An 18,204-nucleotide genomic window follows, 5' to 3' on the forward strand; every position below is an offset into this window, starting at 1 on the left:
CTCTGTTTTATCTGATACCAAGATGGCTATACCAGCTTGCTTTTGGTTTCTGTTTGCCTGGTATATCTTTTTCCAACTCTTCACTTTCAGTCTGTGTGCATTTTTGTGAACTTCTAGTAGGCAGCATATAGTGGGGTCCTGGTTTTTTATCCATTCAGCCAAACGAAGTCTTTTGGTTGGTGAATTTAACCCATTTACATTCAAGATTGGGACTGATAGATAAGAAGTAAGACCTTTCATTTTATTGATTAGATAATGATTCTACTTGCTCTGTCAAATAATTTGGTGGTGACACTTGTTTTATGTGTACTTCTTTTTTTAAATTTTACTTGAGTCATAGAAGTTTCATTATTTCATATATGCAGACTTAGGAACATAGTGACACTTCTGTCCCCTCCAACCCATAATCTGTCCCCTCCTCATTCTCCCTGTCATATTCCCATTCTTAATTCTTACAAAGATCTACTTTCTGTATACTTAACAGTCATATAGCTTAGTAACCATACACTTAGTAAAAGAGGTCAGCAAATAATCTGAAGAAAAAAAAAAAAACCAACCAAACAAACAAAAAAAACTGTTCCTAAAGGGAAGCGACAAGACCTGTAAACGATCATCAAATCTAGAAATGTCTATTTCACTCTAATATGTTACATTTCAGGCACTCTTTTAGTTACCTCAGATCAGCAAAAACGATTTCTGTCTTTTTGGGATTGGCTTATTTCACTAAGTTAAATGGTTTCCAGTTGTATCCATCTTGTTGCAAATGACAGGATTTCATTTTTTAACAGCTGAGTAGTACTCCATAGTGTATATATACTATAATTTCTATATCTAGTCAGTAGCTGATGTGCATCTGTGTTGGTTCCATATCTCAGTTACTGTGAATTGTGCTGCAGTGAACATGGGATACAAATAACTCTTTAATGTGCTTATTTCTTTTGGTTTGGGTAAATTCTCAGGAGTGGGGTGGCTGGATCATATGGTAGGTCTATATTTAGATTTTTGAGGTATGTCCATACTGTCTTCCACAATAGCTGCATCAGTTTACATTCCCCCAACAGTGGACCAGAGTACTTTTTTCCCTATATCCTTGTCAGTATTTGTCATTCATTGATTTCTGTATGTGAGGCATTCTAATCATAGTGAAGTGAAACCTCACTGTGGTTTTGATTTGCATTTCCCTGATGGCTAGTGAGCCTGAGCATTTTTCAAGTGTCTGTTGGCCATTTGAATTTCCTCTCTTGAAAAATGCCTGTTCAGGCTGGCGCCACGGCTCACTAGGCTAATCCTCCGCCTTGTGGAGCCAGCACACTGGGTTCTAGTCCCGGTCGGGGCGCCGGATTCTGTCCCGGTTGCCCCTCTTCCAGGCCAGTTCTCTGCTGTGACCAGGGAGTGCAGTGGAGGATGGCCCAAGTGCTTGGGCTCTGCACCCCATGGGAGACCAGGATAAGTACCTGGCTCTTGCCATCAGATCAGCGCAGTGCGCTGGCTGCAGTGCGCTGGCAGCGGCAGCCGTTGGAGGGTGAACCAATGGCAAAGGAAAACCTTTCTCTCTGTTTCTCTCTCACTGTCCACTCTGCCAGTCCAAAAAAAAAAAAAAAAAGAAAATAAAAATAAAAATAAAAATGCCTGTTCAAGTCCTTTGCCCATTACTTAATCAGGTTGTTAGTTTTGTTGTATTTCTTGAGCTCTTTATAGATGCTGGATGTTAAGCCTTTATCAGTTATGTAGTTTGCCAATATTTTCTCCCACGCACTTGGTTGCCCCTTCACTTTGCTGAGTGTTTCTTTTGTAGTGAAGAAGCTTCTCAGCTTCATGTAATCCCATTTGTCAATTTTGACTTTGAGTCCCTCTGCTCCTGGATCTTTTCCAGGAAGTTTTTGCCTATGCCAACATCTTGCAGGGTTTCCCCAATGTTCTCTAGTAATTTGAGGGTATCAGGTTGTGGATTTGGGTCTTTCATTCATTTTGAGTGGATATTTTCATAAGGTATAAGTTAGGGATCTACTTTCATACTTCTGCATGTAGAGATCCATTTCCCCAGCACCATTTGTTAAAGAGACAGTCCTTGTGCCAGTGATTGCTTTTAGCTTCTTTGCCAAAGTAAGTTGGTTGTAGATGCATGAATTGATTTCTGGAGTTTCTATTCTGTTCTATTGGTCTACACTTCTGTTTTTGTGCCAGTATCACGCTTTTTTTTTATTATAACTTCCCTGTAATATGTCTTGAAATCAGGTATTGTGATGCTTCCATCTTTGCTTTTGTTGCATAAGATCGCTTTAACTATTTGGGATCTCCTGTGCTTCCACATGAATTTTAACATCATTTTTTCTATATCTGAGAAGAATTTCATTCTATATCTGAGAAAAATTTCAATTGAGAGCACATTGAATCTGTAAGTTGCTTTGATAGTATGGGTATTTTGATGATGCTGATTCTTATGATACATGAACATGAAAGATTTTTCCATTTTTAATGTTCTCTTCTATTTCTTTCTTTAGAGATTTGCAATTTTCATCACAGAGATCTTTGACATCCTTGGTTAAATTTATTCCAAGGTGTTTAATTCTTTTTGGAGCTACTGAGTATGAGACTGGTCTTGAAAGTTCTTTCTCAACCATGACATTGTGTATACAAAGGCTGTTGATTTTCTGTGTTGATTTTATATCATACCATTTTACCTCCCCTATATATAGGATCATGTCATCTGCAAATAGGGACAGTTCAATATCCTCCTTTCCAATTTGTATCCCTTTGATTTCTTTTTCTTGCCTAATGGCTCTGGCTAAAGCTTCCAGGACTATATTAAATAGCAATAGTGAGAGTGGACATTCTTGTCTGGTTTCAGATCTTAGTGGAAATGCTTCCAACTTTCCCGCATTCAATAGGATGCTGGCCATGGGTCTGTCATAAATTGCCTTGATTGTGTTGAGGAATGTTCCTTCTATACCCAGTTTGCTCATGGTTTTAATCATGAAATGATGTTATATTTTATCAAATGCTTTCTCTGCATCTATTGTTATTTTTGAGTTTCTCTTCTTTTGTAAATCTAATATTCTTCCAAAACTGCTTTCTTCCAGGTTGCAAATATTTTCCTAGTCCTAGTCCTTAGATCCATATGTCTGTCTTAACTTTTTTTTGAATGTTTATTTATTTTCATCTACTTGAAAGTTAGAGCAATGGAGAACAAGTGGAAAGTGAAAGAGAAAGAGAGAGAGAGAAAGAGAGAGAGAAAGAGAGGCAGAGAGGAATCTTCCATTGCCTGATTTACTTCCCAAATGTCCACAACAGCAGGAGCTGGATCAGGAAAACTAGGATCCCCAGAACTCCATGTGGGTCTCCTCTATGTGTGGCAAGAGTCCAGGCATTTGAGTGATCTCTTGCTGCCTCCCAGGATACCTCAGCAGGAAACTGGATGAGAGTAGATAGAGTGGGCAGCCATTCTGGTGGGGAATATAGGTATGCTATGTGGTAGCTTAACATTCTGTGCCTGCTGAGAAGTCTTGTTCTCCTTTCATCTTCTCCACTCAGCTTACCAGCTCCTCTTCATATGTGGTTTCTTCTGCATAGTTATTTAAAAGCCACAGATTCAACACCCGCATGTGAAGATCCTTCTGGCCCTCTCATCTGCTCACTGTGTACATGGAGTTCTTGTAAGTCCTCCTATCCACCCTCTTTTCTCTCCCCCTGGTTCTCTTAGGAAAATCTGGCCCTCCCTAGGTTTTGGACCATGGCATGTCTACAGATACCATCTTCCTCCATGCCTTTAGCTGAACATCATAAGGTCCAACACTCAATGTTAAAGCCTCACAGATTATTTTAAGCTGGGTAATTTATTAGTGGTATCTCAATAATTTTTATGCTTCTTTTATATCTACTTAAAAATATCAATACTCCTATTAACTGCTAACCCCCAAATTGCAGAAACCTTAACTTCATCAATTTCAGCTTCCTCTTTTGGATTCATTCCTACATCCAACTGAATAGCAAATCCTCTTATTTCTATTCAGTGATTTTCTTTAATTTTATTCTTCGTATACCTACTTCTTACTTTTAATACCATAATAAAAATACTGTACTCATGGCACTCCAGTATGTTACTTGTTATATGGCCAATTAGTTTTCTTAAAACTATAGTAAAATTTTTATATTGGGCCTTAAAAATAGAAATACAAATTTAAAGACATTGATTTTTTTTCAGATTTATCTTACAAAATGAACATTTGTTTAAAATTATGTATTTACAAATGTTTATGAAAATCAGAAAGCCTCATATTGTAATTTTTAGTAACAAAATGTACTTACAGATTTTACACCACTAGAAAATATTGCCTCTGAAATATCACACAAACTTTTCTCTCATTTTTTAACTAAAAAATTTTTAATTAGAAAAATTATTTATTTCTGATCCTTTCATTCTATTTTCTGTTCAGGAAGTAGTCATGCATACATATCTGAAATAACACATTATCCCAAGTTCTGTTTAAAGACAAAGCAGTGTAAGGAAAGTTGATCAGCTTTCCAGAGTTCTCGATTTATGGGATCTTATTTCCTGATTTCACATGAATTTCTGAAAAACAGCAATGTCATCTTCAAAAAATGATAAGGGGCTATTAAAGAATAATCCCCTCATTCAATATTACAGTTGTTGGAGTAGAGCATATTTTCTTTAAGAAATGAAAAACTAAGAAGCAAATTCCACTTGCCGTCATTGGTGCATCAGTATAGACCAGTGGGGAAAAAGACTGTGATGAACTTGCTTCTCTGATACCAAGGAGAAATTCTAGACTAAGCTTTAGTATTCTTGTGCTTTCACCTGATGCTTCTTTTACTGCTGCTCGTCATTCTTGTCCACATCATTTATGGAGTCCTGGTGCAATCTTTCAAACTGGAGCAAATCCAGTGTCTATTGATTTCTTCTCAAAGGCTCTCTATCCCAGCAGATAACCAGCCAGTTTCATTCTCATGAGTGCTCTAACCATGAAAAAACTCCATAGGTTGAAGACAAATTCAATGAGTGAAGAAGAAATCTATTGAGTTTTGGGATACTTGGTGCATTGGATTGATCTGTGATTATGAAACTTAAACCTCTCATTGCAACCCGGAAGCTGGGTGCTAGTCTTTCCAGTATGTATTATCCACTAACTCTGTCATTGGCCTCTGTTGAGTGTGCTCATCAGTGATAGAGCCAATACTTGGGGGTTCAACAATCACATCATAAATTATTCCTCTGGTAATGAGGAAGTAGACACCACCTCTAGCAGGTACATCATCATGGCCAAAGGCATGTGTACTTGGGGAGGCTCCTTCAGCTTCAGGCTGGGACACTCGAGCACTAGAAATGGGACTGAGTATGAGGTCTCCATGTTGGTGGTGGCTGGGACAGTGTTGGGCTTGGAACCCCATGCACCACCCAGAAACACTGTTAAAAATGTGAACAGTTATACAAATGATACATATTTATGGCATGCTAGGTGATGTTTCAAAGCATGTATATATTATATAATGTCTCCAAAGTTATATATGCACATTAGCATTATTAGTAGTCATCTTATTGTATAATAGAGGCCCAGACAAACTCCCATCTCGCCTTAACTTAATATTTGTAGATCAGCATTACTCCATCCCTTCCCCCTCCCCTCCTCAATCTCTCATAACCAACAGTACACTTTTAACCTCTGTGAGAGGTTATTTTCTGGACTCCATATATGCGTGAGATGATGTGATACTTGTTTTTCTGTATCATATAAACTTTAAAAATTTAACCATTATTTTCTGTGTATTTTAAAAACCAGTTAAAGTCATTTGTCATTATGGTATTCTTCTAAGAACAGGAAGAGGGGTATAGATCTTCAGTAACATTAAATGTGGAAAAATAAACTATAATGAGGCATTTTGATCCATATGCCTAATATCACAATCATCTAGGCGGCTTTAGGTTTTAAAGATACAGAGCCATACAAAGAGAAAAAAGAGAGAGGAAGGGAGGGAGGAAGGACAGAGGGAGGGAGGGAGAGGGAGAGGGAGAGAGAGAGAGAACCATCTGCTTCTTCACTCCCCAAATGCCTGCAATGGCTCTGTGCTGTGGACTCGATTCAGGTTAGGAGGCTACATTTTTAACATTCAGAGTTATTAGAAAATTCTAAAAAAGACAACTGCCATGGTTTTCTATATTATATCTCTGAGGTTATTTAAGAAACTATGCAGTTTATGATGTACTAAAAAGGACAGTAGATATTGCATTAGTCAGCATTCTCCAGGGAACTAGTATCTCCTTAAAATGTAATGTATTGAAATGAAGTGGACATTTTGAGATTCAGTGATTGTTTACAGCCATTGTCTATTCTGTTGAGAAACAGTGTTTTGGTCTTGTTTCTTCACACTATTTGTTGAACCCTTCACATTATTTGTTTAACCCTTAGTGTAGGGTTAACCTGACAATCATTAAGTGAACTGAAAGTAGATCTTTGCAAAAATTAAGAGTGGGAATGGGAGAGGAAAGAGGAAGAAGTGTTGGAGCATGAGCTGGGGGTTGGGGAGGGAAGTATCAGTATGTTCCTAAGGCTGTATATATAAAATGAATGAAACTTGTATAACTTAAATAAAATTAAAAATAACATAAATAACCATTGCAAAAAAGAATATATACTCATACACATGAGTATGGGAGTGGTCAAAAAGTTCAAGAAAACACATGTTATGAAAAAAAAATCATTGCATCAAAATAATCTCACATACTAACTCTATATAACACATGTGAATAGGACCTAATTTGAGACTATGGGTAAGACATCAGTTTGAAAACAGCCCCTATCAGAGCAACATGAACAAACATCAAATCTGGGGTGAAGTATAGGTGGAAGAATGGAGAAATTACTGATGCTTTATGAAAAGCTGATGGCGACAATGTCCTGAATAAACTGGTGGCTTACAAATGGAAAACTCATTTTAAAAAGGAATGGGATGACGTGGAGGATGCAGCCCACAGAGCAACCTGAGAGGAGAAATTAATCTTTTCCATGACTTCATTGAAGAGGACGGAGGAGGAACAACAGAAGCAATGGCCAATGCTATAGATTTCTTAACTGGTTCAGCATATAAAGTTCTGACTGAAAAAGTAAAGTGGAGCAAACTTTCTGCTTGACTGGTGTCAGAACTGTTGGCTCATATCGGCTGCTGTGTTGCACAGAGATTTCCATGGAAACTTTCAAGTGGGACCAAGACATCTGGAAGTATTTCTTCAAAGAACTGTAGCAGGAGATGAAACTTGGCTTAACCAGTACAATCCTGCAAACAAAGCACAACCAAAGCTATGGTTACCTAGACGTGGGAGTGGTCCTGTGAGACTGTGAGAAAGCAAAAGTGAACCAGTCTCAAGCAGAGTTGACCGTATGCTCAAGGTATTTTTGCTTGTTGACTTTCTTTGTGGGTGTCACCATTTAAAAAAATGCCTTGAACTTGATGGAGCTTACATTGAGAGATTTTATATTCATAACTCCTATCTCTTCATTTAATTTCCCATGGGCAGTTTGAAGTCCCCTCATGTGTGGACCTATTGGATTGGTTTGTGAAAGGCTGGAGAGTTCCACAGTAGTCAGCTGTAAGCTTGCAGCCTGGGGATCTGGTGGTGGGGCTCAGTCCAAGAAGCTGGAAGCCCGCCAACTCAGAGAGGGTGATTGTGATGCAGCCCCAACCCCAGGCTGAAGCCTGAGAGCCCCCAGACAGCTGCAAGTACACGGTTCTCAGTCCCAAGGCCATCAGGGCTGTCTGGTCCCCAGAGGGCAGTCACAGCATAAACACATGCCTGTTCCAGAGGGAAGGGCCAGAAAAGGAGTTGTCCTTCCTCCCAGCTTCCTGCTCTGGCACAGCTGCATTCAGCCAGATGCCTACTCTCCTTGCAGGTGGCTCTTCCCCTCCCAGCACTGGGAGCATTTCACAGACACACCCAGAAGTCGTGATTTGCCAATTATGTAGGCATCCCTCAATCACTCCATCACAGATGTTTGTGACTGTGTGTTAATCACGTACCAAACAATAAGGCTTTTCAGGTTCAAAATCAAGGAAGAGACTATTCTGCATATTATCTGGACAAATGATGATTGGTCAACACTGAGAATTTGCTCCAAATTGTTATTTCTGCAGCAGTGCTGTTTCTTCCCAACAAATTATAACTTTGTGTGCCTTTTAAATATGAGTCTTTTGTATTATATGCTTTTGTACAATCAGCATAAACAGTCAAATGTTGCCTTTATCTCAGACTAATAAATATAATAAAAATGAAGTCAAACCAATACAAATAACAAAATTTGAAAATAATTCTGTGATATACTGTGAATAGTTTGCTTGCTTTTTGCTGTTTCCATCTGCATTCTGTAGTCAGAATTATTGCGAAATATTTTTATTAAACTACTCCAGAGAAAGAGGAATGAAACTTCTACAGTTCATGGATTATGAGATATAATTATAGTTTCTTTATTGTAGCTTATGTATTTTGTATTTGAGATCATAAACACATATAACCGAAGACTATATTCTATCTCACGGTCTCTCTCTTTTTCTTTTGATACCTTTCACTATTCCATTGGCTAAGACAATGCATTGCTTATGGTCACTTGACAAATGATTACCAAACCCACAAATTTGGAATTTAAATACTATACTTCCTATAAGTTATCCTTTGTTGATTCTGTTTATTCCAGGTGATGGCAGTATAGGGCCTTTGCTGTAGTTATCAGATTGAAAGGACAACGCTCAACCCTTCAACTTCTTCCATATAAGAAAAGATGACTCCCTTGGCCGGTTGACACATGCACACCTGGAAACAATACACACATGTTTCTCACTCACACTAAAGCAGTGTGCAAAGAGCAAGAAAATTGTTAGGCTGACAATACATTTTGTTAATCTTAGTAAATAACAAGATAAGTGCATGTGTTTTTATTGCATTTATCTGTTTTTGTCTGACAAGTTTTAATATAAATTCAACATATTTGTATAATTTGATAAACTTGTAGAAATAGGCATTTTTCAGTGCACCTGGATTTAAAAAATAAATATTATGTTCAGGGCTAGGTGAGACGTCAATAAAGCTGTTTAGTTCAAATTTGTCACCTAAGGCAGATGGCACCAGTGCTGTGTTATGTCAGTGACAGTTTTCAAATGGAAAACATTGCATCAAGCTTTGAGAATGCCAACTGGAACTGCAGTAGATAGGCAACTGAATAAAGGACTAGGGAAGTACTTACAGTAAAAAATGCAGATTCACAAACAGCACAGAAAATGGATTTTCAGTGATGTTTTTTAATTGCTGACAAATAAATGTATTTTGACTCCTTCTCTGACCAGAGAGGCACCCAGTAGCCCTGAATTTGTGTTCATCCAAGCAAAAATATGTCTGCCATATACGTAGTGGTGATATTTATAAGAAAATGATTATAAATTATTACATATTGATGTTGACTAATATTGCTGCAATTTTCTGTTATGAAAATTCAAGATTCTCTCAGTTGGTTTTATATTATTCATTGTTTCCCACAGCAGTAAAATACTTGAAGACCTCATTATAATACTTCAGAATTTTAATAACTTTTATACATTATCTTATTAATTGCATTTAACTTTTATCCTTCTGTGTTTGCTGTGGAGTATCCAAGACCCAGCAATATTCAGTGTCTTACTTGAAATCATAGCACTTGCTAGCAGAAGACTTGGGGATATAACTCCATTCTTTCTTCTGCATCAGGCCAGTTTTCTTTCACTGTGCTTTAAAAAAAATGACAAACAACAAGCAACAAAATCTGCTCTGTGGCCTGTTGTGGACAGATTGTCCACTGCAATGAGGATTGTGTCTAGATGAGAGGCACCAGTCAACCATTGGTGGGATGCGTGGGCTCTTCCTCCCTCCAGGTTGCTCTTATCCTGACATTTTAAAGCATGCTTGATGTGATTTCCTCTGTCCTGGATGCTAGAAGGAAAACCCGGGGGCCTCTCATAAAACCTGCCCCCTTTTGCTGCATCCCAGCCTCAACCTCATGTATTCACTTCATAGAAGGACAGTTTTTACAACTTATTTTTGAAAAGTTGGCATTTTTCCACATGAGTTAACATCTTTTTTTATTTTTTTTTAAATTTTTGACAGGCAAAGCGGACAGTGAGAGAGAGAGAGACAGAGAGAAAGGTCTTCCTTTACCGTTGGTTCACCCTCCAATGGCCGCTGTGGCCAGTGAGCTGTGGCCAGTGCACCGTACTGATCCGAAGCCAGGAACCAGGTGCTTCTCCGGGTCTCCCATGCGGATGCAGGGCCCAAGCACTTGGGCCATCCTCCACTGCACTCCATGGCACTGGCCCTGAGTTAACATCTTAAGTAAGGGACAACTTAACAAACTAAAACTATTTTTTGTAAGATTTTCCTACAGATAAGATTAAAAGTAAGTATTCGTTTACCAAAACATGAGTATCCTGCATATAAGATAGGCAAAAACTTTGGAAAAGGAATTAACAGATAAATTTACTTTGGAGCAAAATTTATAAATCTATGCATATGAAGGGTCTCCAAAAAGTTTATAGATAATGCACATTTTTGGCAAATATTCACTATTTCATTAGTTTTTAAAGCTTTTTATTTCAGAATAGTTTATTTTATTTTATTTTATTTTATTTATTTGAAAGACAGAGTTACAGAGCGAGGTAGAGCCAAGAGATAGAGAGAAAGAGAGAGAGAGAGAGAGAAAAGAGAGAGAGAGAAAAAAGAGAGAGAGAGGTCTTCTATCTTCTGGTTCACTCCCAAAATGATCACAACAGCCAGAGCTGAGCCGAACTGAAACCAGGAGCAAGGAGCTTCTTCTGGATCTCCCACATGGGTGCAGGTGCCCAAAGAGTTGGGCCATCTTCTCTGCTTTCCCAGGCCACAGCAGGGGGCTGGATCGGAAGTGGAGCAGCCAGGACTCGAACCAGTGTCTATATGGGATGCTGACGCTGCAGGTGGAGGATTAACCTACTGTGCCACAGCACGGCCCCCAGAATAGTTTCAAATTTACAAACCAAAATTGTGAAGTGGAATGAAGAGTTCCCATGTACCCCACACCCAGCTTCTGTTAACGTTAGCACTTATATCATTCTTATCTGTTTGTCACAAATAGATAATAATTTGATATTGCCTAACTGCCTATTAACACATTTAACTCCTCACAGCATCTTAACCATTATACCAAGCATCGAACCCCAATAGATCTCTTTCCACTGCTTGAATCCTGGAAATGTGAAGTGGGAATGGAAATTAGGACATCAATATTAGCAGATGGGAAATTTTCTTTTTTATTTTTTTGTAAAGCTTTTGGGAAATTTTCTTTTGATTGTTTCTTTTTTTTTTTAAGAGCTGAGTCCCTTTCCCAAACTGCTTCCTGTCTAAAGAAGTTTGGGGACTCTAAAGAAGCTTTTTAATTCTGAACTATTTGTCTTTTCTTAAAAAAGATACATTTTTTTTGAAAGTCAGAGTTATACAGAGAGAGGAAGACACACACACACACACACACACACACACACACACAGACTGTCCATCCACTGGTTCACTCCCCAGATGGCCACGGCAGCTAGTGCTGACTCAGGCCGAAGCCAAGAGCCAGAAGCTTCATCTCCAAATTGAATGACAGGTGCCAAACACTTGGGCCCTCGTCTGCTGCTTTTCCCAGGCCATTAGCTGAGAAGTAGGGCAGCTGGCTAATGAACCAGTGCCCAAATGGGATTCCGGCATCACAAGTGATGGCTTCCCCTGCTACACCATAACACTGGCCCCTCAGTTACTATTTTTGAATATGTTAACTGAGAATAATTAATGTTTTCTTCATGGGAGTAATGGTGAGGATAAAATCGTTGCATATGGAGGGTCTATAAGAAGTTCACAGAATTTGTGTGCTATGAAAAAAATATGCATGAATTTCAACATCCTTGTACCAAAGTAAACTTACCTGTTCATCCCATTTTCCATAAACTTTTTTGAAGTACCCTTATGTAGCAGTAAGAAAGATGCCTGATGTATAATAAGCACCTAATAAATAGTAGCCAATACACTTAGACATTATACATTTTGACTCAAGGATTTTAAATATTACACAGTTCCGATTACAGAATTACAAGGAAAAGAACTGAAATGAAAATAAGGAAAGGAACAATAATTTGTGGTGAGAACAACAAAAGAATTTGGCTTCACCCAACAAGCCTTCATTTAATTTAATCAGCTTCTTCGTATCAATGGCTACTGGTGAAAAAAAAATCTCCGGAATATTTCAGAAAGAGAATACGGAATGTGTACTATAATATGATCCAAATTTTTGGAACAAAACGATTCAAGGTTGCAGTCAATATATAGTGCTTGTAAATTGAAAGTGAATATTTTTCAGCACCTGTGCTTTGTCAGGTGCAAACTGAAACCCATCATAGAAAGATGTAGTACCATCTTTCTGATGGTTGTTAAAGGTGACAGGCGAAATGACTTCTGGCAGTTTCACTCAGATCCCTAGAGAACAAGAGTCAAATTCATGATACAAGCAGTAAAAGAATGTTGTATGAAAGGAATACAGAATTTGACAGATTGAAACACAGTCCCAGTGGGATTGAGCGGAGAGAATAAAGCAAGTCAAATCCTATTAAATCTTCTACAGGGCTCAAGGATTATATTATTCAAGTGGCAATAGTGACAGGGCATTGGACACTGGCTTACAACATCTAAAATTCAGTTCATTCTTTTGATGTTGAGCATCTTAGGGTTTCGGCTCTTGCAGCAATTTTGGCAACAGTTAACTGATTGAAGAATATTTAACCATATTAACAAATTGAAGGAAAAATTCCTTACTTCTTTGACTTACCATTTGTGTGTGTGTGTGTGTATGTGTGTGTGGTGTTTGTGCAAAAGTGTACTTCTGAGAACCAGCTTCCTAATAAGAATTTCCTGAGAGAATAAAAGACAAATGTTTTGAGTTAAATAAAGTTCATTTCCTGTGTAGATGATGATGGTGATGATGATGATGATGATGGTGATGATGATGATTTAAGCATCAGAAATTAAATGGAAGAAAATATTCAGTTCTTTTGGATGGGATTTTGTAATTGTATGTATCTGTATAGTTCTAAGCTTTTTTGGTACTTTAATATCTTCTCTCTTCACTACTAAGAGTTTTTTTTTAACATTTATTTATTTATTTGAAAGTCAGAGTTACACATAGAGAGAGGGAGAGGCAGAAAGAGAGAGAGAGGCCTTCCATTCACTGGTTCACTTCCCAGATGGCCACAATGGCCAGAGCTGCACCAATCTGAAGCCAGGAACCAGGAGCTTCTTCTGGGTCTCCCACGTGGGTGCAGGGGCCCAAGGTCTTGGCCATCTTCTGCTTTCCCAGGCCACAACAGAGAGCTGGATGGCAGTGGAGCAGCTGGGACTCAAACTGGTGCCCATATGGGATGCCGGCACTGCAGGTGGCAGCTTTACCCTCTAGGTCACAGCACCAGCCCATTTTGAAGGTGGGGGAAGATGCCACAACTGCCTATGGATTTGCATCAACACAGTAGAATTTACCCAGTTTTAAAGCTGACTCTGCAAAATCCTTGAAACTGATGAGCATGCATTCTCTCACTTGGAAGCCAACAGCAATGTCTTCCTTGTGTCAAAATTTACTAATATATTGTTTCAGAGGAGAAAGTGTGGTTCCATCTCAACATTAGACTCTGCAGTCCAACTCCCATTTACCATTTACTTTATATAGGTCTGTTTTATAGCTATTTTAAACATCTTCAGGGACTGAGAGAGGAGTAGACTACACCACCTAAAGAGGAATTTACCACAGGTGAACACTTAATTAGTCCCTTGTTCAATAGTATTGACCTCCACTATGGATCTACAATAAAAATCTTCCTATAGTAAATCCTGAACTTGATGCTGCTCTAATTTCTCTTGAAGAAGAGCTTCAGAATCTGCACAGTATAATGTGAAGATCAGAGGGAAACAGTCGACAGCCCAATGAATTATTTCTGATACATTGACATTTCTTTTATCAATTACAGTTTCCATGTCCTCAATTAAGATGCTAAGCCCACACATTAAACTACATGAGAGGAACTTTCTTACATGAGATTGGGTGTTAAAAAGTCATAATATTTACTGGAAATGACAACTTATGACAGGGAAAGCTATTTAACTAAGAAACACCACAATAAAGCACATAATCACCAAATGGTTGACATAATCCATTTTTGACTTCACTTTTTCAAACATATACACTATTAACTGAAAATAGCGATAAAAATTGCAAGTGAGCCATACTCAGTTCATTATAATCAACTAAACATTCAATAATGTTGGTGTTGGGATATTACAAGAAAGAGTTTTGAAACCTGGACTTCCTTAGTCATCCTGTTAGTCTGAGTCAGCTGAGAAGCTGATCTCAAGATGTCATTAAATGTATAATTATTTTAGTAAGTAAAATATGGTATGCAAGGAAATAGGTAGTAAGCTGCTATAGGATGGGCAAGGGAACCACATGGAAGCCTGACCCTGAAAAAGGGAGGGTTTGGGGCAACAGACTGTTATGTAAGTCAAGATGAGAATAGAAGAGACACTGGGGGTCCTCATGTCAGTCTGCAGAAGAGACCAGTGTCTTGCAGGAATGGTTCTGCCTTAGCAACTTGCCACACTCAGTCATGTGAGGGAGTGTTCCACTTAGGTCTTCTGGTTGTCAGACATGGGGTCAACTAGATTTCATTACTTTTTCCATAAGTATTATGAGAAGTAGTAGAGAATTATAAAAGGCTGTCAAAAATATTTGTTTTTGAAAAGTTTTGCTTTTAATTTGTTTTATCCTGTACTTTTTATTGCCTTCCTATATTTCATATGACAAGATGTTTCAAAACGTTAATCAGAAATAGAATTTAAAAATAAGTTTATTTGGGTACATAACGCTTTCACATCTGTGCCTACAGATGGTATTCACAAATTTCATGGAAAATGTATTTGTTGAAAAAAACTATGCATGGATTTTTTAAAAAAATTTACAACAAAATGAACTTATTTTCAAATTTGATTTTCTACATAAATTTTGAATTATCTAAGTAGTTAGAACTAGAAGAGACTTTAAAATATCATACAATAATATGGAGGCCAACCTGAGCATACAGTATACTTATGCTTATGTTCCAACCACCGATTGTGAGATCTTGAGTAAATTATAGCTCTCTGTACTGGGTGTTGTATTTATAAGATTAATAAGTTATTTGTTATCTGCTGAACATTCTTGATGCATACATTTCATCTTAACTATTGATCATATATTCTGGGGTCTGGCACTGTGGCATAGCAAGTAAAGCCACTGCCTGCAATGTCAGCATCCCATATTGGTGCCTGTTTATGTCCCGGTTGCCCTACTTCTGATGTGGCTCTCTGCTTTGGCCTGGGAAAGAAGTAGAAAATGGTGCAAGTGCTAAGGCTCCTGCACCTGTATGGTAGACCCAGAAGAAGCTCCTGGCTTCTGGCTTTGACCTGGCCCAGTCCTGGCCATTGATACCATTTGGGGAGTGAACCAGCCGGTGGAAGACCTCTCTCTCTCTCTGCTTCTGCCTCTGTTACTCTGCCTTACAAATCAATAAATAAATCTTTAGAAAAAATCATATGTTGTTATTAAAATTAGCATAGAAAACATGGTAAAGCATCTCAGTAAGAAAGAGCCTGGAATATCTTTTTCCCATTCTTTCACTTTCAGTCTGCATGTCCTTTGCTGATGACGTGTGTTTCTTGTAGAAAACAGATAGATGGGTCTTTTTTAAAAATCCATTTAGCCAGTCTGTATCTTTTAATTGGAGAATTTAGGCCATTTACATTCAAGGTTATCATTGATAAATAATGATTTGGTCAAAAAATTCCTGAAAACAAATGAAGATGATAATAAAATATATCAAGACTTATGGGATACAGCAAAAGTAATGTTAAGAGGCAAGTTTATAATAATTAGTGCCTACAACAAGAAAATGGAAAGTCATCAAATAAATGAGCTGTCAAAGCATCCCAACAACCTAGAAAAATAACAACAAACCAAACTCCAAATTAGCAGGAGGTAAGAAATATTTAAAATTAGAGAAAAAATAAAGAAAATTGAAACAAAAATTACAAAAGATCAATGAAATGTTTTCTTGAAAAAAAAATGAACAAAATTGATGCATCATTGGCCCAACTAACCAAAACAAGAAAGACCCAACTCAATAAAATCAGAGATGAAAAAGAGGAGGAAACAATAGATACCAGAGAAATAAAAAGAATCATCATGATACCACAAACAGCTATATGCCAACACATTGGAAAGTCTAGAAAATAGGCATAGCTATCTGGACACATGAAATCTACTAAAATGGAGGCACAAAGGCATAGAAAACCTAAGACCAACAACCGAGACAGAAATTGAAACAATAATAAAGACTCTCCCAAAAAAGAAAAGTAAAGGACTGGATTGCTTCACTGCTGAATTCTACTAGGCTTTTAATTTTTTTTTTTTTTTTTGACAGGCAGAGTGGACAGTGAGAGAGAGAGACAGAGAGAAAGGTCTTCCTTTGCCGTTGATTCACCCTCCAATGGCCGCCGCAGCCGGCGCCCTGCGGCCGGCGCACCACGCCTATCCAAAGGCAGGAGCCAGGTGCTTATCCTGGTCTCCCATGGGGTGCAGGGCCCAAGCACCTGGGCCATCCTCCACTGCACTCCCTGGCCACAGCAGAGAGCTGGCCTGGAAGAGGGGCAACCGGGACAGAATCCGGCACCCTGACCGGGACTAGAACCCAGTGTGCCGGCACCGCAAGGCGGAGGATTAGGCTTTTAATTTTAATGAAGAACTAATTCCAATTCTTTTCAAGTTATTTGAAACAATTCAAAGAGAGAGAATTCCCAAAAACTCCTTCCATGATGGCAGCATTACCTTAATTCCAAAACAAGAAAAAAGATACAACAAATAAACAGAACTATAGACCAATATCACAGATGAACACAGATATAAAAATCTTCAACAAAACATTAACTAATGAAATAACAACACATCAGAAAGATTATTCACCCAGATCAAGTGGGATTTATCCCTGATATGCAGGGATAGTTCAACATCTACAAATCAGTAAATCAGTAAACTAAAGGATAAAAACCTTACGATTATCTCAATACATGAAGAGAAATCATTTGATAAAATATAACATCCTTTCATATAAAAATCTTAAGCCAATTGGGTATAGAAGGGACATTTCTCAACACCATCAAGGCAATATACAACAAACCCAGAAAATGCCAAGGGTCACTGGCTATTAGGGAAATGCAAATAAAAACCATTATGAAGTTTCACCTCACTACAGTTAGATTGACTCTCATAAAGAAATCTACAAACAATAAATGCTGAAGAGAATGTGGGGAAACCACTACCCTGATCCACTGTTTGTGGGAATATAAACAAGTACAAGCCATTATGGAAAACAGTGTGGAGAGTCCTCAGAAATCTAAAAATATATCTACCGTATGACCCAGCCATCCCACTCTTGGGAACTTACCTGAACAAAATGAAATCAGCACATGAAAGAGTTATTTATACTCCCATGTTTATTGCAGCTCAAGTCACAATAGTTAAGATATGGAATCAACCCAGATGTCCATCAACCACTAACTGGATGAAGAAAATGTTGTACATATACACTATGAAATACTATTCAGCAAACAAGAGAAAAAATCCTGTGTTTTGCGACAAAATGGATACAATTGGAAACCATTATACTTAGTGAAATAAGTCAGTCTTAAAAAGATAAACATCATTTGTTTCCATGATCTGTGGTAATTCATAAAATATAATATTACTAAATTTATAGTATACTATTACTAAAGTTAAAAATGTAGTTTAAATGAATGAAATTGACATTTTTCTAGCTGATGATTGTTTACAGCCCTTGTCTCTACTGTTGAGGAACAGTGCTTTTATCTTCTCACTATTTGTTGAGTTGTTTATTTAGTGTAGGGTTAAGCTTATGATTACGAAATAAACTGAAAATATGTCATTGTAAAAATTAAAAGAAAGAATAAAAATGAAAGAGGAGGAAGGGTGGAATCATGGGTGAGAGGGAGAAAGGGTGGGAAGTGTCACTATGTTCCTAAATCTGTGTCTTCTACATGAAATGTGTTCACCTCATATAAATAAAAAATATTAA

The 18,204-nt window shown here is 37.8% G+C and overlaps 1 pseudogene; it reads right to left on the minus strand.

Annotated features, from left to right (window-relative positions):
• Positions 1-4,931: 4,931 nt before the first annotated feature.
• Positions 4,932-5,366, minus strand: LOC127489628 (oligosaccharyltransferase complex subunit OSTC-like; annotated as a pseudogene).
• Positions 5,367-18,204: the final 12,838 nt, after the last annotated feature.

The sequence above is a fragment of the Oryctolagus cuniculus genome, chromosome 8 (assembly GCF_964237555.1).
Source record: "Oryctolagus cuniculus chromosome 8, mOryCun1.1, whole genome shotgun sequence".
NCBI lineage: Eukaryota > Metazoa > Chordata > Mammalia > Lagomorpha > Leporidae > Oryctolagus > Oryctolagus cuniculus.